The sequence below is a fragment of the Nicotiana attenuata genome, chromosome 7, assembly GCF_001879085.1.
Source record: "Nicotiana attenuata strain UT chromosome 7, NIATTr2, whole genome shotgun sequence".
In the NCBI taxonomy this organism is placed as follows: Eukaryota; Viridiplantae; Streptophyta; class Magnoliopsida; order Solanales; family Solanaceae; genus Nicotiana; species Nicotiana attenuata.
In genome coordinates this window covers 85,952,681-85,972,007 of record NC_031995.1, presented here as the reverse complement: position 1 = coordinate 85,972,007, position 19,327 = coordinate 85,952,681, and positions in this window count along the sequence as shown.

Genomic DNA, 19,327 nt, shown 5'->3' with positions numbered 1-19,327 from the left:
TGCACAAAAACGCAGAAGTTAAACGTGAATTGGGAGCAAAATAGCAAGGCTTTTTGCAAGCAGTTCGTGTGTAATTCAAGTGTGCAAACCAGAAGCTACATGAATTAGATTGAAGAACCAGCTCCATAAAGAGTTTTATGTATCTTTCTTTATTTCTAGTTCAATTGTAGTAGGTGTTTCATATTGTACCTTTCAGCTTTATCTAGAAGCAATTGTAATAGGTATTTTGAGTATTCAAGTTAGAGTTAACTTGAAGTTGTCGCAGCAGTTAGAGGCTGGTTGCCACAACGGGATTAGAGTTAATCCTTAGGTTTACAAAGAGTTTTGTAAATGCAGTTTTGGCTCAGTGATTTAAGTGGAAGTTTGGGAAAATCCTACTGAGTAGTAGGTCATGGTTTTTTCACCTTTTGAGCCAGGTGTTTTCCACGTAAAATCTCTGTGTTCTTTATTTTATGTACTTTTAATTCTGCAAACAGTAGTAATAAGTACACCTAGAAGTACCAGGTCCTTCCAGAAGCAGTTTAAGCGAAAAATTGAGTACCACACAAATCACCCCCCCCCCTCTTGTGTGGTATTGACGTTTAGAACATCAGTTTATGGCTTCCGATCCCCAAAACAATAAAATCTTTACTCAAACCCATTACAAACTTTACATGAAAGTAGGGGTGAAAAGCTTACCTGGTTGGTTGAAGAACTTGTGAGTTTCCCTCTTGAATCTCTAACATTGAGCAAGAATCGAATAGTAATAGACTTGGAACTTCTCCCTCTCTCTCTAAATTTCTCTTCTCTCTTAAGAATGGTCTAATTCTCTTTATAAAATAAGACCTTAAGCCTCTTAATTAGACTATAATCGGGTTAGAAAATTCCCAAAAATGACCCTTCGAGTCAAATCGGCGACGGATCCGCAGTCAGCGTAATAACCCACAAAATGGTCTTCAAATATCTGGGTTGGATCTAGTCAGATCCGCAACGAATCCGTGGTCACCACAATAGATCTGCAGCGGATCCGTGGTCAGCGGAACAGATCCACGACAGATCCGCGGTCAAAACAAATCCACGATCGCATAATGAACCACAAAATGTCCCTCAAAATTGAGTTGCTACTGACTCATTCTGTGATGATTCCGTGGTCAGCGAAACTGATCCGCGATCACATAATGGGCCACAGAATAGCCATTCTCCACAAATATTTCTACCAACTCCATGATGCATTGCTCAGTCCAAAAATCCGTACCATGGCACATTAGCTTACTTTGGCACCATACAAAATTAAATCCTTGGCCAAAATTTATGGAGCCTTACATCCTCCACCGCTTAGGATCATTCGTCCTCGAATCAAGGTTAGAGTCAACCATAGACACCCAATATGACTCAACTCTTCATCCACATACCAAAAGTTCCAAATTGGCTAACTCCCAAAATTTCCAAAAATTTTGGCAAAATTTCTCCTGTATTTGGGCATATCCACCTGTAAGAGGGCCCCGAGAACCAGTCCCAACAACATATTCATAACATAACAATGTAGCGTAGCATGACAATAATCCAACCATAACATTAAAAGCATTGGATTTCCCCAAGGGGCACCTTAGCATAAATTGTACAAGTTTGAACATAACTTAGAGAAAGTAAATTTCTAACATTCTTTTAAGCACAACCATTCCGTGATGATCTTGACCTTCTCCATAGCTTAGTGAATGAGTTCTGACCTTATCAACTCTGCTACACCAACTTTGGACCATCCAATGGGTGATTTATATCTCCCACCCATACGAGGCACCACACAGTGCAACAATAACCTAATACACGATAAGATTTTCAACCATGACCTTCATTGGCCCTATACTCCTCAAAACACATTACTATAGCCACTCCTTGACCCAATTGCGATTCGACATACTAAAGAACATAATTATGAGCACTACATAGCTTCCATTGCCCTTCATAAACATCTAATTTGAAGTTACAATACAAAAGATGATCTTTAAATTTCTAGTATCCCCCTTGAGCCTCAAGTAACATTCGTGGAGCATCTTGATCACGTCTCCCCAGGCTTGGAAGATGAAAATGGTATTCTGAACATAACTAAAAGCAGCTTGAGTTTTCTTTCATGTGAAAGCTTATGTACATACGCCTATAGAGTGGCTAAGGTCTTAAACGTCCTACCTAGTTTCCTTAAACCGGGTTACAACCTTGGGTTAACACTTCTAAATTGCCCCTCCCAATTTCCAACGCTACCTCACCTTATCATTCCCATACGAGTTAGATTTACTGGGGTTGGAGGTTCAACATGTAAAAAGTATCATCCCAAGGTCAAACATATAGGGCATGAAACTCTATGGTCATACTCATTCAAACATATCATAGAATAAAGTGGAAGGGGTTGAGGGACTTACCTGTTGTTCTTTGAATGTTGGGGCAGTTCCTTAGCTGATGACCCTTGACTTCGTGCCCAAAATATTCATCAGTGCCACAGCAGCATAACCCCAAACGACACCTCTTACACATAGGACATGGGGACCTCTACTGCAGTTGAAAGTTCCCGCTCGATTGAACTTGCTGACTAGGCCCCTCATTGCCCTGGTTTGGAATTTTACGGCCCCACCGCTGTTGATCGAGCCCCGATGGAGGTGCTCTAGCTGAAGAATGTGTAGCTGACTGTGAGGGTCCAGATGACACTCTTCTAGGAATCGCCTTTCCATTACCACCTCCACTGTAGGAGCCACTAAAATTGCCCGCGGATCGGGCCTTCTTGTGGTTGTCTTGCTCCTTCCTGATTTATAACTTACGATCCTCTGTGGCTTGAGAGAATGAACCATCTTCTCATAATTCATATCAGAATTCAAGGCGGCTGTAGCGGCCTCATTGATGACCAAATGACTAAGGTCTTGCACAAATCGGCACACCCAAGCCTCTAAAGTGGGTAACATATAGAGAGAGCATACTTGGAAAGATACGCAAATTTCAAATGGTAGTCACACACACTCATACTACGTTGCTTCAAATTCTCAAACTCGACGGCTCGGGTTGCCCTAGTCTCGTTAGGCAAGAGATGATCCATGAAAGCATCTGCAAATTCGTTCCACTTTGCTGAAGGACTACCCTCCTCACGAGACTCCTCCCACAACTCAAACCACAAATACGCCACCTCTTTCAGGTGACAGGAGTCAAATTCCACAGCTTCTGTCTTAGTGGCATGCATCACTTGAAGAGTCTTGTGCATCTCATCAATAAATTCCTGTGGGTCATCCTCAGGCTTAGTACCCGTGAATTTCGGAGGATCCAACTGAAGGAATCGACTCACTCTAGAACTAGCTGAATCTCCTTCGTGGCTAGAAGAAGTAGATGTAGCATTCAATCACTAGGTTTGGGAAGCCACTATTTGAGTCAAAAATTAGATGGCTCCCGAAATTCCCCATTAGAAGCACTAGGACCGGAAGTTGAGGCTGGAGGTGGAGCTGGAACATCAATGTGAGGAGGAATCTGTACATTCTCAGTAGGAGTAGTAGAAACAGGGGGTGTTGTAGTTGGGGGAATGTCTTTACCCCTCGGGTACTCACCTGCAACATTGGGCACCTCATTAACTTCCACTCCAGGGGTGGCATTAGCTCTTTCGCCACTCCTCGCCTCCTTCATAGTAGCCATGTACTGGAAATTAGAACAAGCACGAATTAAAAAGGGACAGTCTTAAAATCAAGCTCTATCGCACGATTTGGATATCAAAGAAGGGTGACATTCCTAAATGCCCAAGTAGCCTCCTAATTATAGATGTGGTCGACTTCACACCGATAAAAAGGACTCTACTAGACACCGCTCCAAGACATCCTAGGACACATTAAAACCTTAGGCTCTGATACCAAACTTGTCATGCCCACACCTCGGGGTGCGGTACCGGTACTCAACCTAAGAATCCCGGACAATTAAGCTTTCTTGATGCCCACTAAATACCCTTATCCATGAATGATTTATGAAGAAATAATATATAGAGGTTAGCCAAGAATATTTATAGGAGAAACATCCAACGTTAATCTTCCATTACTTAAGCAGTTTCATTAATAGCTAGAAAAACATTACAAGTTATTTTATAGGCCTTTAAGTGGAAGCAAAATGACATATAACATATCGAATCCCCATATGATACATGACCCACACTGTGTCTATTGAGCCTCTAAACTGATGTGAGAAAAGTATGGAAATGATGGTGACAAGGCCCCGACTATATCTCAAAATAATGTGTAAGGATAAATATAATACAAGAGCCTCGTTCAGAGTAAAGCTCAACAAAGAATAGCTGAAGGAAGGTCCGCTTCTATCAAGGGCCTATGTTGCCTGTTGGAGTATGCTGCATCCATTAAAGATGCAGTATCCCCAGCAAAAGGGATGTTAGTACATGTGGAATAGTACTAGAATGTAAAGCAGACAGAATAATGTACGAAAATATGGTAGCTCAAAGAGAGATAAATGAAGTACATCAAGAAGATATGAAACAACCTATAGGATCATAAGTCAAGTCATATTGTACTCGAGTCATCCTACACTTCTTTTGGATCGAGTGGTCCATATGAGCTACGTGTTCCACCAGTTCGTCAATAGCAAAACATTACTATGCACCTATACGTGTCACCAGACCGTCCATAGGACTCATCTATACTATGCACCTATGTGTTTCACCAGTCCATCCATAGGACTCACCTATTGCATGTGCTGACTATGTGTTCTAACAGTCTGTCCATGGAAAACCTTTACTATGCACCTATGCATGTCACCAAACCATCCATAGGGAATATAACACATTATGATGCACATGACCATATATAAGCTCAAAGCCACACAAATAACATTACATTTAGGGTCGTAAGTTCCCGGAACATTGGAATGCTTCAAGTCCATGTTCATCATGCAGAAGCATAACTTATTACATTAGCACATGAATGGAGAATCAATGAGTAGGTTACAATGGCGCATGGGCCCAATTCATTATCTTTAAGGTTCATCATCATTTTGCAAAGAACATCTCCCATTCGTCTCGTTATGCACTCGTTTGTCATCTTAAGGTCATTAGCTAAGTTTGTCATTCTTGGGGACCTAACAACAAAGTCGTTTGTATTTATTATTTTAGAAGCATATCTATTATGATTGGAACCATTGGAGTGCCTTAATTTCAATGTATAGAACATCTTTAAGGTTCATCATCATTTCGCATAGAACATCTCCCTTTCATCATCTTTAAGGTTCATCATCATTTCGCATAGAACATCTCCCTTTCGTCTCGTTATGCACCCGTTTGTCATCTTAAGGTCATTAGCTAAGTTTGTCATTCTTGGGGACTTAACAACAAAGTCGTTTGCATTTATTATTTTAGAAGCATACCTATTATGATTGGAACCAATGGAATGCCTTAATTTCAATGTAATACTTATTTGTAAACTTGAACCTCTACAAAATTTCCATGGGTCATCATAAAATATTTACAGACATTTGGAACATTGGGAAAGTCATAGCTTCAACTCATAAGTATGTAAGAGCTCAAAACACATTGGAAATAAGAACAAGGAAGAGCATAGTGATTTGCAATTTGAATCATGAATTTAAGATCATAAGCCTTTAGGGTGGATCAATCATTAGAAACAATCCGGAACAATACTTGGACAAACCATACTTGGAGTTCTCAAGGAAATTCATTGAATCCGATTCAACGGAGTGAGTTTAACCAACGTACCTTGATTTAAGCTTTCCTTAGAGTTCCTACGAAGTTCCGCTCTCGAAATACCTCAATCTATAGCAACGTAATCTAATTGAGACATTATAAGAAGGACTCTCGTTATAAAGGTCTTTTAGGCATTTCATCTAACACCTAATATGCAAAATTGACTACAAGGTCCTATAAAAGAAATTCCTCTATGCCGCAACAAATTTCAAGCAACCAATCCATCTACAATTTCCCTACAACACCCAACAACCTTCATTTTCACATGCATGCCCAACCACACACTTCCAACTCACAAAACTCACAAGAATCACACCCTCCACTCTTCACATACACCCAAATTAGAAATTGAGGACTTTTGGCTTCCGATCACCATCCTGTATGCCCCAAAACAATAAAATCTTTTCTCAAACCCATTACAAGCTTAGCATGAAAGCTTAGGAGCGAAAAAATTACCCGGTTGGTTGAAGAACTTGCAAGTTTCCCTCTTGAATCTCCAAGATTGAGCAAGAATCGAAGAGTAATAGACTTGGAACTTCTCCCCCTCTCTATCTCATTCTCTCTAAATTTCTCTCCTCTCTTCAAAATGGTCTAATTCTCTTTTTAAAATAAAACCTTAAGCCTTTTAATTAAAATAGAGCCAGTTAAAATATTCCCAAAATAACCTCCGAGTCAAATCCGCGATGGATTCGCAGTCAGCGGTACAGCCCATAAAATGGTCTTCAAAAATATGGGTTGGGTCTAGTCTTATCTGCGACGGATCCCCGGTTGCATAATGGACCTCAAATGTCCATAAAAATTGAGTTGCTACTGACTCATTCCACGATGATTTCGCGGTTAGTGGAACAAATCCGCGATCGCATAATGGGCCACAGAATCGTCATTCTCCGTAAATTTTCTACCAACTTCACGATGAATTTCTCAGTCCAAAAATCCGTACTGTGGGACATTAGCTTACCTTGGTACCATAAAAATTTAATTCGCGAACTTTTACGGTCCTTACACTAGACATGATTTCTAGCATGAATAATAGCTCAAGTAGTCATAAAAGTTGAGAAAACACGAATATAACGAGGCATGAAAGAAAAAATGGGAACATAATAGCCTAAGGTCTACCCGAATCATGAATTACCCCAATGTACGCACATACGCCCATCACCTAGCACGTGCGTCACCCCCCAACATATCTCAAATATTATAGCCCACTGAAGAATTACCCTCAATTCAAGTTTAGACATATTACTTACCTTAAAACACGTGAATCAATAATCAAAAAAGCCTTTCCTATGCGAATAGACCTCCAAACGATACGAATCTAGTAAAAAATAACTCAATAACATCAAACGCGGCTATAGAAATCGATTACGAGTAATAAAACTCAATTTTTTATCAAATTTCAAAAAGTCAACCCGACCCATTTCTCGAAACCCAAAAATTTCACAAATCCCAATTACCCATTCGAATACGAGTCCACATATACAAGTTTCATCCAAATTCAACTCCAAATCAAGGTTTAAATCTCCATTTTTCACTTCAGAAATTTTTTGCGAAAACCCCAATTCAACTCCAAATCGAGGTTCAATTCCAGCTCTCTTTTGCGCCCAAAAGCTCGCATTTGCAAGCTCTACTCAAAAGCTGACCTTCCGCTTCGGCCGACCAGCATTCACTTCTACGGATCCGCTTCTGCGAACAAAGAGGCCCACTTGCATCATCGCATATGCGCAAGGTCCATCACATCTGCGGACTCTACTGCCTTCCGTTTCCTTCGCATCTGCGATCCCCAGTCCACTTTTACAAACTAGCATCTGCGGGCTAAACCTCGCAAGTGCGAAATACCAGAACCAGACCTGCCAATTCAACCTTAATTGATTTGAAACTCATCCGAAACTCACCCGAGCCCATCAAGATCCCATCGAAGCATACCAACCAATACCAAAATATAACATGGATCTACTCGAGGTCTCAAATCACACAAAATAATATCAAACCCACAAAACGCACCTCAATTTAAGCTTAATGAACTAACTAACTTTCAAAATTTCAAAACTCATGTCGAACCACGTCTAACCAACTCGAAATAACCTCAAAATTTTCACACAAGTTCCAAATGACATAACGATCCTGTTCCAACTCCAGTTATCCCAAATAGACCTCGATAACCACAAAGTCAACTCCCGGTCAAACCTATGAACCTTCCAAACCTTCAAATTTTTAACTTTCGACAATTAAAACTGAATCAACCGAAGAACCTCCAAATCAAAATCCAGACATGCGCCTAAGTCCAATATCACTATACGAACCTATTAGAACCATCAAAATATGAAGCCAAGGTCATTTAATTAAAAGTCAAACATTGGTCAACTATTCCAACTTATAACTTTCGAATTGAGAAGTACCGTCCCAAATCAACTTCGAACCTCTTTGAAATCAAAATCAAACATACATGCAATTCATATTGCATAATATGAAGCTACTCAAAATCTCATACCCCCGAACAAAGTGCTAAATCTCAAAAAAGACCAGGCGGGTCATTACATTCTCCCCCACTTAAACATACATTTATCCTCGAACGTTCCAAGAGTCTTTCCAATGCTACCAAATCACTATATAACTCATCATATGCATGCCTATGGGCGATCTCGTATCACCTTAATCCAAGTGATCTTGTTAACACCACCCTGACTGAAAATTCTTCCTTCAACCTTAGCCTGCAATTCTTAAAACCAAATTATAACTTTAGGACCTCCCTTTCCAATCCGATTCCTACATATATACATTGTATCAATCATAAAAAGTTATATCAAAGCATAAGTATACTCACAAGATGTAACCACACGATGTACCGCATAAGTCATATGTCCATAGCTAACTTCTGACTACAGTAGTTACTCATTACTGAACCTGGTACAGATAATATACCTCATGACACATAAACCTTATTTCAACCCTTGCAATAATAAAAATGATGAAAGAAACGTGTAGAAATGCATAAGCACCCGTCAAATCAATAAGTCATGGAATTATCTCGCTTGACAAGAACTATTACTAAATTTTGAGATGATCAATGACATACTGACATTATTCCTCCAAACATACATTATACAAATCGGATTGCACTAATTCCAGGTCCAATAACCTTGTCTCACCCAGTACAAGATGCTCGACCGATAGGCCATATCAAATACCATCAAGAACCTCACATGATATGATACGTGTGCCAATAAGAAACCACTTCAATATGAACAGTAATGGAAAAAGGACCAAAAGGGACTATCCAATAAGCTCAATAGATACAATATTAAGAGCATAATGCCATGAATCCATCATACAAGGGAGAAACCAAAACACACAAAACGAGCACAAGGAATCATATCCACCATAACCCCGCTGTGGCATGCAACCCAATCCATACATAATGTCGTTGCGGTGTGCAACCCGACCCCCATATATCAATCCACATGGGAATACCCACCGAGCCATAATGTTTATACTCACTAAACACATGTGTAACCACAACAAGCATGTATAGTGCATAAACATAACCATAGGGAGACGGATAGAATAATACGCTACGGGGCACAACTAAGGTATAATAAGCAGATCAACATCTCAAGGGCCATCTCGCTCAATATTAACATAAAGCCTAAGATAAACCACAACATGCGTGTGAATAATCAAGTCGTCTCGCAACCCATCGTAGCATAATGAAGTAACACATAAAACAGATCAAGGCAGGAATAACATCCACTCTGCCCATGACACACCCGTAGAAAATGATGCACTGAGTGAGCAAATCCAATCTAGTGTAGAATATACATGCTCATCAAGACTACTAATGGTCCTCCGAACCGACTCAGGCCATCCCAAAATAGGTCAATAACCTTCCAAAAGTCCACAGTAACTCCATCCACGACACATAGAATCAATTGTCAAATCCTGAATACACTTCCCCAGTCCGCGACCAGAGCGATAATCTACCTCTTTGAAATAGGACTAACACTATTTTCGGAATCACTTGGAAAGGTTGTGTTTTTTGGATGGTGCATTTTGTATTGATTGCGGATGCTTGGCTTGTACTACAGAAATCGCATTCTTGGTAGCCATTGATATCTAGGTTTTTCTACTTGGCGCGGAAGTTTATGGGAGTATCTCCCATGGGATGATTTTATATGCGTGACGTGTCAGTCACTTAAGGGGAAAATTTAGGGATCAAGTATGGAGATCTTGGTACTCTAGAAGTTTAGATCTTAACATCTGATGTTTCCCATGTTGTCTAGAACTCATAATATTTCTTTCAAAAATGAACTGCAACCTTGTCCATTCAAATTCCAATTCCACATCTCACCACATAAATCATGCTAATATGCGAAAATACGAGAATTCCATGATCAACTGAGAATTACGAATTGGATACACACTCCATCAACCAGAAACCTTCTTTAAGCTCTGTTGATACCCAATTTTTCCCTGTATATTTTTATATGCAAAATATCTTTAAAATAGCATATATATACGCATATATAAGTATATCCAAGCATTTTACTATTTTTCCCATAATTTTAAGGTTTTTAAAATGATTTATTTTCCTTTTTCATCCATAAAAACCCAATGATTATTTCCGAAATTATTATTCTTTGGTATTTTATTTATTGGAATTTTGTATTTTATATTAAAATATAGCTGGTATGATTTTTGCACATTTTTTACAAATCTATTTAGTATTTTAAAAGCTAAATTGCGTATAATTGCAATATTAGCCTATTTTAAGATTTAATTGCGTTTATAATTATAAAATTGGCTCCAGTATTTTTAATCTAATATTTATATATTATTAATTAATTTAGTACCTTTAATTTATTTCCAGAAATTAATTTATTATTTTTATAAATTAAATAGGGGAAAATTGGCTATTTAAGTTATAGCCATAATTGGCTTTCGATTGTGGCCAAAATCGAACCAATTCCAGCCCAATTTTACAATTAAAAAAAAATCTGACCCACACCCCATTGACCCTTACGCAAACCCGGAACCCACCTACCTATTTTAATCCTGACCGTTGATCTCCCAGATCAACGGTCCAAACAACTCCTTTCCTTTTTAATTTCTAAACGACCCCAACCCTAAACCATTTTACCAAAGACGCCGCCTTCATATGNATCCTGTCAATTAACTACAACGAACACGAAGTTGAACAAATAAAGATTAAACTAGCAATTTGTATTCACATAAACAAGAAGTTCATCACCCAATAGGTTCCATCAAAGCCTTAGACAAGGAATTTAGCTACTCATGGCTATGGGAAAATAAACTAAGATTGAATTCATCATAAAAATCAAAAGAAAAAAAAAGAAAGATGTTTAGAGTCTTTTCTCACAATGGTTTTCCTTGCTAAGAAACCTAAAAATCAATACATGCCTCTCTTGGGCAAAGTCTAATGTTTTAAATAGGTTTTAGGTCTAAAAATCCCGTAATTGACACTTTGGTCCCTGAAGTTTCTGCGCCTGCCGCGGTTCTGCCGCGGTCGCGGTAGAACCGCGGCCAAACACCCGCGCGGATTCTCACATCTTCTGCAGCTGCTTCCCACCGCGGTTCTGCCGCGGTCGCGGTGGAACCGCGGTGGATCCAGTATTCTGAATTCCTCGGCCTGTTTTGCCTGGTTCACTTGGGAAATTTCACGGTTGGCCTCTTTTTCATCACTTTTAACTCCAAAACTGCTCCTTAGCCTTCCTTATACATATATCACCTACAAATCATGAAAAGCACTAATGAGAGCATTTTGTCATCACTTTTAGCATTAAAACTACACAAGAAGGTTATTATTTAAGGTGTGATTATAGTCAAATTCACCTATTATCACTGACTTGTTTGCTACTCTTGTTCATTCGCCTCTATTTATATGTTAACAATACAGAATCATGACTTCACATGATTGATTCTGATTTTCCTTGATTGTTGGTAATTGAAAGACTTTCTTTCAAAGCCCTAGAATTCTACTCGCCTGTTTAAATTAACTGACTTTGTTACCTTATTTTCTATGGTACCTTGTTATACTGAGCCTTTCCTTAATTGGAATTTTCCTGAATTTGGTCCTAATTGACTACTATATGCATATTGAACCCTGACTCCTTCCTTATTTAATCCTACACTGATTTTTTCTTCTTGCCTTATATGGTGCTGAATCTTTTCATTTGATTTTGATTCCCTTAACTAAGGGGAGTACTTCCTTGATTCTCTAATTGATTGATTCTGAGTTCTTAAATTAACATACTACTGTGATTTTTACCTTATTTCACCACCTACTTTCAACTATAAATACCCTAAGTCTTTCACACGAAAAACACACAGTCTTCCTGACTTACACTTATACACAATAATATTCTCTCTTCTTGTCTGCACTGTGACCTGTTTACAAGACTTGCTGTTTTTCTCTACTTGTTTCTTCGAAACTGGTATGTCCTGATTTAAGCTTTAGCATCACAACAATGTGTTTATTTATAGTTTGTGTATCCATGTCTATTTGTTGTTTCTGTAGAGCTCAATATTTCAATTAGCATGCTACTTTCTTTCTGTTTGTTTATGCTATGAACACCTATTCCTTACCCCTTATGTGTTTGAGCATATGGTTTAAGACATGGAAATATATAAGTTATTGTCCATGAATTAAACTTGGTCCTTTGGGATCCTAACCTCTAAACAGTTTGTTCTAACAGGCTTATGGGTATGCCAGCATTTCCCATTGCTGGGTATGCCCACCAGCCTGTCTTTGCTTCTTTACCACCTCCCTTATATCCCTATGTGTGCTGGTTTGAGCTGTTTCCCTTTCCCTTTCCCCTCTCAGAACTCTGTTCCTGCACTTACACTCTCTCTTGGTCCCTAAGTTTTGTCCCCCTCTTGTGAGCCTTGCCTTGGGACCTTGAGTTCCCTCTGAAGATGGACACTTGAGGGCTGGCCCTTCCACACTACACTATGTCTTAATCTGGTGATACATTTGGATGTGAGCACTGCCCGAATTCCATATGAGGCTCTTAGGGAACTCTGACACATCCAATAGGGGAGAAAGGCTTTGGATCGTGATCTCATCGGATTTGGTTTACTTCATATTTCAGACAGGAAGTCTAAATCAGGCTCTCCTTGGTTGTACTTATTAATTTCTGATGTATTTTCTTTTTATCTTCATTCTGGGCTATAATAATTTTGTAATAAACTCTTGGGGATGGCTAGTGAAAAAGGGAGGGATAACTATGTATGCGAAGGGTAGATATCTTGCCTATAGGTGTATTTCTGAATTCCTGCACTCTCATATAGATATCCTGCCTATAGGTCATTTCTGAATTTCTGCACTTCTCATATAGATACCATGTCTGTAGGAATTCTGCATTCTCTCATATAGATACCATGTCTATAATTACCTGGAAATCTGAATCCTGCATATGCACATAGAAAATATGCCTATAGGTCTTTCGGAATCCTGCATATACAGTCTTCATCAGGCAATCATGTTTATAGGTCTTAATCAATCAACTGCAATTAGATATCATGTTCATAGGCTTTAAAAATAAAATTCAGCACCTAGGTATCATGCTTATAGGTTTTCTGCATTTTACCATGTCTGTTAAAAGGGTTTAAAATCAACACGCATAGAAAGCATGTCCATAGGAGTTATTAATCAAGTCTAAATCGCCCCACTTGCTTATAAGTCTAAAACCGGTAATAATAACGACCATCAATTGTTGAACTTATGATCTCTTGCTAAAACTTGCTTTCTTTAATAACTGACGACTCTCTTTAATCAGTATGTATTCAGTTTATTTCATTATTTCTAAAATCAGTAAATATCATGCCTATAGGACCCTCGTCCAACACCTAGGCAAGCCTTAGGGCTAAAATTATAAACTGAATCAGATTTTATTAGCTACAACCAGCAGGCAGGCCTGATTCGAGCTTCTTATCTGAACTATGTAATAAATCAGCCTGCCCCAACCTTTAAGTTTTAATCAGACCTTAAACAGTATGTGTAAGTCATGCTAAATTATGTGCTTTCTTTGGTTTAAAGGAGGTATATCTGAGCCCTTCACTTGTTTATGTGCTCTCCCCCAACTTGCTATACGTGTTTTTGTATGTCGCCTTAGAGTTTTCGCCTTCGAAACTATAAACAAGCCTAATATCCCTCCCTTATAGGATTAGTAGTCCTAACTGCCTCCGGGACTGATAGGATTGGGGCGGGTAATAGCATGCAATAAGTAAACGAGACCATCCCGCGCTTTAATACCTTAACGGGGTGGGAAAGGGTAGATATGGATATGATTACCACGCGATAACATCACGTGTAGCCCCTCACTGAGGAGTGATTATCGGATGTTGTGTGGGGTGATCCATATTATTTATAAACCTAGGACCCCCTTCCCTTTGTTTCTTTGATTCTTTGCTTCTTCTTTTTTTCAAATTTTAAACTATTTCTCTAAGAAAAAAAATCAGTATCCCTTTCGTTCTTTCTAACTTTGTTTATTTGTAACCATTATGTGAAAATCCCCTTACTTGAAGTTTTATTTGCCTATGTGTTATTTGCACTTAAGTCACAACAATAGTTTGGCCGGGAACCATACTAGTGGATCCTGAGGGGTGCCTAACACCTTCCCCTTGGGATAATTTCAAGCCCTTACCCAATCTCTAGTTACTTGACTCAAACCCTTTTTAGTGTCCTAATGCGCTTAAATCATTAGGTGGCGACTCTTCAATTCAAAACCCAATTCCCAAAAGGGAACGAGTTGTCTTCCCAGATGTCATAAACCCGATTTCGCGAGAAAAAGGGGGCGCGACAAGCTCAATTCAAGAGAAAATCCTAACGCGCAACCAAACTTCCATGGTTGTAGGGGACACCAATCGCAAGTCGTGGTCAAAACCATCACAAACTCTTGGGAAACCACATGCGCATACCAAGCCAGCTGAACTACATCCCTCCAAATCACTTAAATCACAAAGACTACCAAACTCAACTGTATTGCCACAAAACACTTGTGAATCCCTATAATTTGAGGAACCGATCGTCTCTATTACCATGCTGACCCAAGTCACTACTAGACAGACCCAACTTCTTTGGCTTACTCATTACCTACCTTCACGGCAACACTACTCCGTTCCCAGTGCATTATGGACCTCAATTGAAACTCATCCCAAGTGATCCCAACATAAATCTCCTCATCCTAAGACTCGTGAGCCACTTTATTCCCTCTTATACATCAAATAGTACCTCAAACTGAAATACCTGCTCTAAAGATTTCTTTTATGAATATGATGTTGTTTATTCCATCTCTCAAATATTTCTTCGCAGAACCGACAATGATATAGAAAGTCTCCAAATCTCTTCCACAATCCAACGCAAATCTCGAATCTTCAGTCACACACAATCTAGAAATCATTAGATATCACATATTGAATCTTGGATCCATCAAAACTTTCTCGGGAATCACCCACTCAGTCCTAGTCCCGAGTACATAACCAATTATGCCGAATAGTTAGTGCTCCATTAGCACAAGAATACTCCAAAAAGGAAACAATTGAATGAATCCTTCCTTTGCACACTATCTACACAAAAAGGATATTAAACATGAGTCCTTCCACGATCTCCACATATCACTAAAGTAAAATACAACACGCACCCAGAAAATTCTTAGCTCAAAACATCCTCAAATTCATCCTCCTAAGCTCATATCTAATCCCAAGCGTCCCTGAGTCTAGAATCTATCACAACACATGACTAAGTGACCCAATCTCCGTTGGTAGGCTCCCCCATTTGGCTTCAGGCTACAATCACATAATCTAAGAATCCACAATGACTGCTCCTCCTTAACTGCCATGAACCCACACTGTTATATAAGATGAATTCCTCATGTCGCACCAACCATAATGCGCCCCAAATCATCGACCTAAGTGCACACACAACCTTGAGACAGTCGTGTCATCTTCCTCAAGCAATTTGAACCCATTTAGTAGCACACACACTCCTTTGGATGGAAGGTAGAACTGTTCATAGGAACATCATAAGAAATCATGCAATCCGTAACTTCCTCACATAAGATAGCCCACCTATGTAACCTCATATTAACATCTTTCTAGGACATGCCATTGTATAATGCTATGTAATCAATGACTCATCTCGGGTCAACACTCGTCCATAAGTTGTAAAAATCTATTCCGTTCCACCAATGAACAATTAGAAGACCCTTCAACACATCCTAACTCAAGATGGTATGCACACCAAGATGATAATCAAGCATTCACAATGCCTTAGTAGCCCAAGCAAACCCATTCGCGTCACATTCAAACTCTCAAAATGTAAGAAGTTGTCACCAATATGAAATGGCCTCGACTGTCCATAATGACACCAATAGTATTAAACATCCTCGAAATCTGTGGCAATCCTAGCACAAAATCCATGATGTTACACTCTCGCTTCATAACCATCTTTCAAAGTACCCACTCGGTCTCTGATGTTTATTCTCGACCTGCTGACAATCAAACACCGTGAGACATGCCAAATAGTGCCCTCGAATCACGATACCTCTCTGTAACACCTGAACAAATAGAATACCATAACTACGAGTCCCCCGAGGATCATCTCCATCAAATCATCAGCACTAGGAATGCAAATCCAACCCAAAAGTCGCAACACACCATCCACACTAAGGACCACCTCCGTAGCACTAACTCGCACACCGTGTTCCTGAGTACGAGCAAATAAAAATCGTCACACTGACGATGCTTAATGCACTCAAACAAATATGATCGTGCGACAACATAAGTGAAAACTGTACAAAGCTCAAAAATACCAATCTCGCAACTCTATCAACTAAAGCTTGAACATGCATAGTCCAATACCTCGCCTACATGGAAACAAATGCAAAACTTCAAATCGCAAACTCGATAATCCTCCTCATGGAGCTGCGAATGCTGCAAGCATAAGCGATCACCCTACCATTATGTACCAATACTGTGCCAAGACCAGCACGCGATCATCATAACACATTTTATATGGCCCCGATCCCGTGACAACACCAACACTAGGGTGGTAATAGATGCCAACTCCTTCGCAAAGTGACAATAGTAGTCTAACCTTCCATACGAGGGGAAAACATCCCGCACCACATCTATATCATCTTCAAAGCTCGTCGGTGCCCAACTAATATCGAGTACTCAAAATCGCATACAAAATGAGTAGGAAAGAACTAAATATATAAGCTTCGAGCCAAAATAAATTGCACGATAAGGAATCAACAAAGGGACAGTTTCTTAAAGCCCTATAGCCTCTTGAAGATAAGTACAAACATTTTCATATTGATCCGCAAGACTCTACGGACCTACTCATGACTCGTGAGACCTATGCAACCTAGTGTTCAAATACCAACTTGTCATGACCCCAAATTCCACCAAAGTTGTGACGGCGCCTAACAGTACTTGCTAGGCAATCCAACACAAAAATGATAGCAATAAACTCAAATAAAAGGATTAGATAGTCCCAATAGCTGAATAAACATAAATGACAGAAGTCAATAGCATTCATATAACTAAACCATCCCACGATCTGGTGTCACTGAGTACATGAGTGCTAGGGAATTTATAAATACATAGTTTGATCCAAAATACATAATTGTCTGAAAAATAGAACAGTAATCGCATAAACAAAGGGAGAAAGGGACTTCAAGGTCTGCAAACGGAGTCAACAACTACCTCAAAATCTCCAAAAACACTGGTACTAGTGCAACCCACTAGCAATCACCTCTCTCGGCAAAACCTGGACCTGCACATGAAGTGCAGAGTGTAGTATGGGTACAACTGACCCAATATACTTAATAAGTAACAAGCCTAACCTCGGGCTAAAAGCGGTGATGAACTCGGCAAGATCCAATACTCAATTACAATAGTAACAGAATAACGGTAAAGACAAGTAGCTCAAGCATTATTAAATTCCAAATTTTCACAAATAGAAGGAATATGGCATGCTTTTCAAGAATAGCAATTAAGGCATAAATTCTTCCACATAAATCATCTAAACATGGCTTCATCACCTTAACAGCGATTCCAGGTCCAACACATTAAATAAGGACATCAAGTACTAATAAGCAATAGAGAAGGGATGTGTCCTGGTACCTGCATGACAAGTATGCATGCTAGAATCAATAATATCACAATTTCAAATATCAAGTATGTCATATCTTAGCACGTGTGTAGTGTCAGACACATTTTCCCTTTGACCCTCACACTCAACAACAACAACACTCAGTACTGTACGGGTTCCTGACACAAGTCCCTCACCTAAGCACCTATGTGACCCTGTGTCTGCGCCCACGGTTATTACCTGACTCCGGAGGGACGGGTCCTTGCCCAAGCGTTAATCGAATCTAATTCAACGATCAATATCATATAGCCCAACATAGGGCCTGGCGCACGCGTAACCTCATAATCAATACCACTTAGCCCAATATGGTGCCTGGCATACGCGTCACCTCATAATCAATACCAAATCGGCTCTATAGTCCCAAGATCAGTCATCAACCGCTCAAGTCTCAAATATTCACATCTCAGAATACTCAACTTAAACCGTATCACACAATAAGGGATCAATAACATGTGAGATAATACATAAGGAGGCATAGAGACAGTGATATAATACGCGGATAAAGCATCACGACTGAGGGTATGACTACAATTAAGGCAAACAGATCAAAATGCAAGAATAGCCCTATCACGTCTCAAACAGATAAGCACATAACTTAGACATGATTTCTAGCATGAATAATAGCTCAAGTAGTCATACAAGTAGAGAAAACACGGATGTAACGAGGTATGATAGCAAACCAAGGAATATAATAGCCTAAGGTCTACCCGGATGATGAATAACCATGGTGTATGCACATAAGCCCGTCACCTAGCACGTGTGTCATCCCCAACATATATCACAAGTATCATAGCCAACGAACAATTACCCTCAAACCAAGTTTAGACATGTTACTTACCTTAAAGCACGCGAATCAATACTCTAATAATCCCTTCAAACCGAATCGACTTCCAAAAGACACGAATCTAGTAAAAAATAACTTAATAACATCAAACATGATATAGAAATTGATTCTGAGTAATAAAGCTTTGATCTTTATCAAATTCTGAAAAGTCAACCAAAAAGACAACCTATGTCCGCTTCTTGGAACCCGACAAAAGTCACAAATTCTGACTACCCATTTGAATATGAGTCCACATATATAAGTTTCATCCAAAACCAACTCCAAATCGGGGTTCAAATCTTCATTTATCACATTAGAAAAGTTTTGCCAAAAACCCCAATTTTTCTCTTAGATTCACCAACCAAAAGTCAAAACGAAGATGGAATCATGAAATAAAATCAAATCCAAGTAAATACTTAGTCCAATCCAAATGGTAAAATCTCATCAAAAATTGCTTCAATCCGAGCTCCCAATCTCAAAATAAGATAAAATAAGCCAAACCCTCAATTATAAGCGTTCTGCCCGGCGATTCTCCCTTCTGCGTGCTCCAGCTTGCATCTGCGAGTTCGCTTTTGCGACCAAAGGCTCGCTTTTGTGAGCTCCACTCAAAAGCCGACCTTCTGCTTCT